This window comes from Lampetra planeri, chromosome 4, assembly GCF_965212315.1.
Source record: "Lampetra planeri chromosome 4, kcLamPlan1.2.h2, whole genome shotgun sequence".
Classification (NCBI taxonomy): Eukaryota; Metazoa; Chordata; class Hyperoartia; order Petromyzontiformes; family Petromyzontidae; genus Lampetra; species Lampetra planeri.
Window position 1 is genome coordinate 28,309,629 of NC_136110.1, and position 8,471 is coordinate 28,318,099.

Here is an 8,471-nt window from a genome sequence, read left to right on the forward strand (position 1 = left end):
GAACGCTGGCTGGAGAAACAGCAATTTTTGGTGAGGATTTTTTGAACGCACCTCTGAAACCTGACCTTATATTTTAATATAAATGTTTTCACATTGTGCGACGGTATATTGGGATAGTTGCCATCAAGTTTGATCGAAACGCTCCTCCCGTTATGTATGGTGATTGACACCACACATCTTGCAGAGGTCGTGTGGCCAAAAGGGTATTTTATCCATCGATGTGAGAGGGTTTTTACAGAAAGCAAAACGTAAGTTGTTGTGCGATGCCGCATTTCATGATAAATTCGAGAATAACTCGTATCTTGCCTAATACCAAACTACCCCCAAATGCACCCAACCCCATCTCAGCATATTCAGGGTGGCTTGTGCTTTGATGGGTGGCCACCAGTACAGTACAACATACCAGGTGTTATAGGTACGTTGAGGCGAGGGCGACGATGTGGTTCCGCTTTCTGGAATTTTGCGTGGAATTTTGCGTGAGATTTTTCGTGGATTTTGCGTGTAATTTTTCGTGGATTTTGTGTATTATTCCCTTGCACGAGTGAGGGCTTTCTCCGGACACTGATATTTCCTCCTACATGCCAAACTCACTATGATGGCATTCAGCTTAAACATGCCGAACGAGGCACCCTCCTAAAAACAAAACGAGTTTCAAGACTCAATTGATATTTTGCAATGTGTGTAATTGACATTGTGACGTGTAATCTACAAATTATTTAGTGACGCTGCGTTCGCAGTGATGCACAAGCACTGTGAAACAACAAATAACCCTTCATAGCGCGTGTGCAAAGAAGAAGGGTCATTGTTTGAAACAATTCCAATTACGGAATATAATTTATTTTATGTTTAGGCAGTGTTATTGGGGAGCGTGCCGAGGTATTTGTTTATTTATTTACGTAATCTACAGCACATGCAGGTGAACTTATTGTGAAGAATGTGCCGCGCAGGGAGGGAGGGAAGACGTGCGTGTAATGCAAGTGAAATGTGTTCAACGTGGCATTCTTCTGAGGGTGTCCACACAAAGGGCCTTCTGTGTATCTGCGCGTTCGTGCGCATCCACTGCGATGTCTTTCGCACGCCCCCTGCCAGCAGAAGGGTCTCCACTGGTGGCACCTAGAGACAGCCCCTCTCGAGAGTACCTTCTTTCTCTGCTCTTCCACCCCGGGCGGATGACTTGGAAGAGCTGGGAGTTTTACCCGCACGTCATCCCACCGCGTGCAACCTGCCGGTCGACGACTTGCTGGGTCGATAGCGGCCAGGAGATTTGAGGAACTTGCATCGTTGTTTCCACTGTCGTGCCGGGAGATCAAAGCAGCGAGCTCTGGGTTGCTGTTCACCATTGGCTGGCCTTCATCTTCTTGGTTCTTTCGGTAAAGTCACGTAGAAGTGTCTGACACTGTCTTTCCGACAGACCTGTTCTTCACCTGAGGACGGCTGCTTGCGTTGTGGCCGAAACGTCGTGAGAATTATTTTATGTTTTATTTTTATTATTTTATTATTTCCCTTCTACGTGACTTTACCGAAAGAACCAAGAAGATGAATCCCTGCAGTCACGAAAGCTTTAAATCGAAGAAAAATCATTGGCTGGCCATCGAACAAGGGCGGTCACCGCATCGCGCGCTTTCAGATCTGCTGCTTCTGCGGCCGTCTGGAACGCTCTTCCTTCTGATATTAGGAAGCCACTGGAGCTATGCACTTTTAAATCTAGATTGAAAACTGACTTCCCGAGCACTGCTTTTTGTGTTTAGTTTGTTTGTCCTTTTCCACGCACCTCCGATTAGCACGGTTGGCTACGTACGGTGCGAAAGAAGTTCAACATACATACATATACATTACACCACGGCGTCCACTGTTGCGGGATTGTACTCTACTGAAACACAGGGCAGTGCTACCACATGGCATTGTTTTTGCCTTCATAAAAATTTAACAGCCTTTACCATCCATGATAGAGGTTTATAGGTTAGATCGCGTAAATATTATAAAGTGTCGTTAAAACTCGCCACCACCCGACACAGCCAACTAGTAAGGGTTGTCACGTAAACAGAACGTGGCCAATTCGTCACTAGTACAGCACACCGGTGTGTTGGAGAGCCAAGCCACAACATTTACAATCCGAGTACGACGTTTCGCCAGTAATTACAACTAGCTTCATCAGGCGACAGCCAGATTTGTGGAGAAGTCCACCTGTTTCGTTCCTAATATAGAGGCGTAGATGTGTTTCCACAATGTGGGCGGTGGGGGGGGATTACTGTGGCAACGCACATTGTGCATGTGCATTATGCGAGCCCTTTGAACTCGATATTAGTCGCGAAAGCCTACGTGTTTAAAAGCCTATACCATTATGCTCATAATCAACCATTACGTTGCTTAGAATATAGGGAATTAACAATGTACACCCACGTGTGGCTTGACACCTGCTTACTACTGAATATTGGCTGAGTGGGTCAGTTCGGGTGAGGGAATTCACTTTGGTAACTGCCAAGCGTAAACATGGACGTGATGGATGTGGAATTTGTCTGGCTCATACTCAAAGTATGTTTTGACTGAATTACTGCCAAAAATCATCCCGCTATTTCTTCGTGTGTTTTTTTATGAATCAAAAGAGCGAAATGGAATGCACCGTAACTTGTTATTTGAACTATTTAACGTTGATTCTGCGTGACCGTTTTTTTTCTCTCTCACTCCGCGTCAACACCCGCGACGTCGGAAGAGACGAAATGAGACCTCGTCACGCGTCTTGTTTACACCGATCATCCTCTCCCGATGGGCGCTGGGTTGAAATATTGCGAAGGGATGATTTACGGTGTGAAAAAAGATCAATTTATTATTTGCGTCATGGAACTTCGCCTTGCTTGAGCGCAAATGATGCTGGAAGAGTTATGGACGTTCGGGCAATTCTGAAAATAATTACATAACTATACTCTTTGGTTCTTTCGGTAAAGTCACGTAGTTAGATATAAATTAAATTGTGGTTGTTCCATCATATCTGCCGGGTACTAGTCTATTTTTTCCGAGTTAATTTCCCCCTGCATCCCCAGCGTTTGGCATTGCTGCTGAATTGGTATTGCTGCTGCATTGGCATTGTTGCTGCATTGGCATTGCTGCTGCATTGGCATTGTTGCTGCATTGGCATTGTTGCTGCAGTGGCATTGTTGCTGCAGTGGCATTGTTGCTGCAGTGGCATTGCTGCTGCATTGGCATTGTTGCTGCATTGGCATTGTTGCTGCAGTGGCATTGCTGCTGCATTGGCATTGTTGCTGCATTGGCATTGTTGCTGCAGTGGCATTGTTGCTGCAGTGGCATTGTTGCTGCAGTGGCATTGCTGCTGCATTGGCATTGTTGCTGCATTGGCATTGTTGCTGCAGTGGCATTGCTGCTGCATTGGCATTGTTGCTGCATTGGCATTGTTGCTGCAGTGGCATTGTTGCTGCAGTGGCATTGCTGCTGCATTGGCATTGTTGCTGCATTGGCATTGTTGCTGCAGTGGCATTGTTGCTGCAGTGGCATTGTTGCTGCATTGGTATTGCTGCTGCATTGGCATTGTTGCTGCAGTGGCATTGTTGCTGCAGTGGCATTGCTGCTGCATTGGCATTGTTGCTGCATTAGCATTGTTGCTGCAGTGGCATTGTTGCTGCAGTGGCATTGTTGCTGCATTGGTATTGCTGCTGCATTGGCATTGTTGCTGCATTGGCATTGTTGCTGCATTGGCATTGTTGCTGCATTGGCATTGTTGCTGCAGTGGCATTGCTGCTGCATTGGCATTGTTGCTGCATTGGCATTGTTGCTGCATTGGCATTGTTGCTGCAGTGGCATTGTTGCTGCATTGGCATTGTTGCTGCATTAGCATTGTTGCTGCATTGGCATTGCTGCTGCATTGGCATTGCTGCTGCATTAGCATTGTTGCTGCATTGGCATTGTTGCTGCAGTGGCATTGCTGCTGAATTGGTATTGCTGCTGCATTGGCATTGTTGCTGCATTGGCATTGTTGCTGCATTGGCATTGTTGCTGCAGTGGCATTGCTGCTGCATTGGCATTGCTGCTGCATTGGCATTGTTGCTGCATTAGCATTGTTGCTGCATTGGCATTGTTGCTGCAGTGGCATTGTTGCTGCATTAGCATTGTTGCTGCATTGGCATTGTTGCTGCATTGGCATTGTTGCTGCATTAGCATTGTTGCTGCATTAGCATTGTTGCTGCATTGGCATTGTTGCTGCAGTGGCATTGTTGCTGCATTGGCATTGTTGCTGCATTGGCATTGCTGCTGCATTGGCATTGTTGCTGCAGTGGCATTGTTGCTGCAGTGGCATTGTTGCTGCATTGGCATTGTTGCTGCATTGGCATTGCTGCTGCATTGGCATTGTTGCTGCATTGGCATTGTTGCTGCATTGGCATTGTTGCTGCAGTGGCATTGTTGCTGCATTGGCATTGTTGCTGCATTGGCATTGTTGCTGCAGTGGCATTGTTGCTGCATTGGCATTGTTGCTGCATTGGCATTGTTGCTGCATTGGCATTGCTGCTGCATTGGCATTGTTGCTGCAGTGGCATTGTTGCTGCATTAGCATTGTTGCTGCATTGGCATTGCTGCTGCATTGGCATTGTTTCTGCAGTGGCATTGTTGCTGCATTGGCATTGTTGCTGCATTGGCATTGTTGCTGCATTAGCATTGTTGCTGCATTGGCATTGCTGCTGCATTGGCATTGCTGCTGCATTGGCATTGCTGCTGCATTGGCACTCGTGCACCGCCCGTGCTTCTGGTGCTGTTGTTCCACTTGGGCTACGCCCATCCCCAAACCTTGATAAACAGTTTGCCTTTAGAGGCTGACTCCTTTGCCTGATGACGACCGCTTGTGTTGCGATCGAAACGTCGTGATTTATTTTATTTCTACCTACGTGACTTTACCGAAATAACCAAAGAGTATGGATTCCTGCAGTCACGAAAGCTTAAAATCAGTTATATAACTACACACGGAGGCATGGTTATGATGATGATAACACTTCCGCGTAATCAGCCACTTGGCTGAGCCAGATCGCGTCTGAAAAAGAGCCACATAGCTCAGTGGGCCTTACCTGCTGCAAGCAAAGAAAAATTGTAAAAAAAAAATGTTTTTAAAGGGGTGAAGCGTGGATGGAATTTGGATGGGCCACCATAATGCACAGTATACAGGTGCAATACGCGCTATGAGCAGTAGAGGGCAGTGCAGAATAAAACCCCATCATTTATCTGCACGTCCGCTGCCCCACCACCAAACCCGCAATGGCCAGTGTGGTGAAGTGTGGACGATTTAGTGAAGCCCCTCCTCCGGCAGTGGATTGACAAAGCGGGCTCGACGTGTGCACGTGCACGTGATCATCAATCGCCACATTGGAATGTGACCCACAAGCAGGGATGGAAATGGGAAGAAATTACTGGGGGAACTCGTAAATTATTCCCTCCATCCCCACTATAGATCTGTACGTGTGTGTCTGTGGGTATCTGAGCGTGTCTGTGGGTCTCTGAGCGTGTCTGTGGGTCTCTGTGCCTGTCTGTGGGTTTCTGTGCGTGTGTGTGTGTGAGTCTCTGTGTGTGTCTGTGGGTCTCTGCGTGTTTGTGGGTCTCTGCGTGTCTGGGTTTCTGTGCGTGTCTGTGGGTCTCTGTGCGTGTTTGTGGGTCTCTGTGCGTGTCTGGATTTCTGTGCGTGTCTATGGGTCTCTGTGCGTGTCTGTGGGTCACTAGGCGTGTCTGTGGGTCTCTCTGTTAGTCTAGGGGGTCTGTCTGTGAGTCAAAAAATTAAAAAATCCTTGATTCCTTCCAGAACGCAGTCGGGTCCATATTTTCACTCCCACCACAGCGTTCCCAGGCGTTCCGGCCCATTCACACACCACTGTGAAGCTAAAGAGGCGTCGTCATTCCCACTTTTATATTAGATGTGGGGGGATCTCCTCTCTCGCAGTTGACGTAATGATCATCTACTGATTAATACGTTAGAGAACAGCTTTTCAGACTTTTTTGCTTCAATACCTTTCGGCAGAACCCTCTCTAAAACCCCTCCCGAGCGGAGAGTTCCATACATAAACAAAGGGCATAATTACCATCGGTTCGTGATCACCACGATTTATGCAACGTCCTTGAGATATGCTCACGTTTAGACATTTTAGAAATCGAAGCAGTTGTTTGCAAGGGACGTGAGAGCTGGTGTCTTGTCTGGGTCTTTCTCTAGACACTAAAATGTATTCCATGGTGCAACGTCCCGCTGCTGCTGCTGCTGCTACTGCTGCCTATCACCATCTTTCTGGAATGGGCAAATCGGCTGCAACACAGCCCGGAGCAATGGGTAAAGAAAAAAAGTCGGTGGAATGACGATTTATCAGTGCGTGGCAGCGGAAAGCGGAGATGGATTGAAATGGCAAACTCTCATACATCTGCTGATGTTCTTACAGCAGCGTTAAATATTTGCTATTTTTGGTTTGATTGTGGAGAGAAAACTGAAGAATTTTATTGCAGGGGCAGCTGCTGCATTTATGCACCGCACATACGGGCTGTCGTCGTGGTGAATTATAGTTTGCCTTCATTGTGGTGGACTTGCCAACCCCTAGTCGAGCGCACGGTGGTGGAGGCAGCTACAGGGGGAGTAGATGCGAGTTGAACACGTGACCAATATCATCCAACAATCAATTGGCTGTGTCAATGTCCCTGTAATAGGGGTGCACATGAACTCTCGTAAATATTAGTTGATATGAACGATACCTTCGGATGAATTTGTGTTGATTTCAGGAACTTGCTATTTGTATAACTAGCGATGCACACAGTGATCAAATGGTTTACTTAAACATTTGTAGATGAAAGCACGTGCTTAAAAGTATCCAAAACACTTTTTTATTTCCGAATTAAATATTTCCAATAATAAATAAATTGGGAAAGCATCATAGTATCCATCCACATGTATGCTTGTTATTTCTATTTCTTTCAAATAAATACATTTTGCTTGGACTCTGTGCAGACTCGATGTGTGCAGGGCCCAGGGCCAACAGGAGAGTGAGTGGGGTGACGAGAGAGAGGAAGAAGCTGATGACGAAGTTTCACCCCGTATCGAGGTGGAACTGCGCCCAGGTAGAACCACCATGGGGATGTAGCTCAGTGGTAGAGCGCACGCTTCGCATGTGTGAGGCCCCGGGTTCAATCCCCGGCATCTCCACGAGGTGATATTTTGCCAGTGGACAATTTTACTCGAAGGAATATGCGTGGCCTGCACAAAACGTTTGCTTGTTTATGGTTGCTGAGCATAGATCCAGAAGACCAACATGTCATACGGTCAGCTAAGAACAGCACTACAATCAAAGTTGTAGTCGATAGGAGTTAACATGTTTATGGCATTCATATTCTTGGTTCTTTCGGTAAAGTCACGTAGAAAGGAAAATAGTAAAATAATAAAATTATAAAACAATTAAATTCTCACGACGTTTCGACTGCAACACAAGCAATCATCATCAAGTGTGAAATCTAAATATTTATGGAAATTAGCAAGATAATTAGACTTGAAACCGTAGGATGGACTTCCAAATTTGAGCAGTGCGTGGAGGAAGCCGAGAGAAAAGTGTTGTGACCTGCCAAGTGGTTGTCGAACGGAGTGGGTGAGAGGAAAATCAGTCTGGAGTCCTCATCGCTGAAGGATAACTCAACGAGTGGAATTATACAAGTAGGAACAACAGTTTCACACTGCCCACCAGGGAGTATTTGTCTGTCGTGCATAGCCCCTCCCAAACATGTACGTTCCGGGATTGGTTGAAGTGCATCACGTGACCGTGAGCTTTCTGTCGTGCACGAATGCGCTGTCCAACCAAGTTCCTACCTGCCCACTCCGAAGGAACGTGTTTAATGCTTGCATTTGCTCGAACGACCGTTTTTCATCACAAAATAGCGGTTTTAACTCTGTTTTGTCGTAAAATAGCGCCCTTCTAGATGGATTTTACCGTTTTCACGGCATGTTCCCAATGCAAACTGCCGGTATTTCGTCGTAAATTATGCGTGAAGCCGCTGCTTAGAGCTGGAATGGTAACAAAAACGTGTTTACTTATTTTGTTTGCTAGAAATTTAGGTGTTAATTGGGGTTTTCAATGAAAGAGCGCCCCCTCGTGGCGAGAGCGCCCCCTAGTGGTATAAACTCTTTCATAAAAATTGTGAAGACGCTCGGGGACGTCATCACGCATGCCAGGATGTCCGCTATGACGCCTTGCGCAAGCGTGCGTCTGACGTCACCACGCAATTTGATTATAATTCTGCAAACAGTTGCTTGTTAGGTTTGAACCCAGGTCCGTTTGTGTTAGAGGCAGCGAAGTTACCACTACGCTATTGTAGACTCGATGTTTGAGGGCAATGCTTTATTTTTATGACATCGTTCAGGATGAGATGGCTTTTTAAAATATTCTTTAAAAATACATATGGACTAAAGAAAAATACGAAATAAATATGAAAACATTTCCGTTTTGCCGATTGCT

General features: G+C 46.2%; 1 non-coding gene across 1 annotated transcript; it reads left to right on the forward strand.

The window, feature by feature from the left end:
• Positions 1-7,099: 7,099 nt before the first annotated feature.
• Positions 7,100-7,171, forward strand: TRNAA-CGC (transfer RNA alanine (anticodon CGC)). Its single transcript has one exon. It is a non-coding gene; the product is annotated as a tRNA-Ala (tRNA).
• Positions 7,172-8,471: the final 1,300 nt, after the last annotated feature.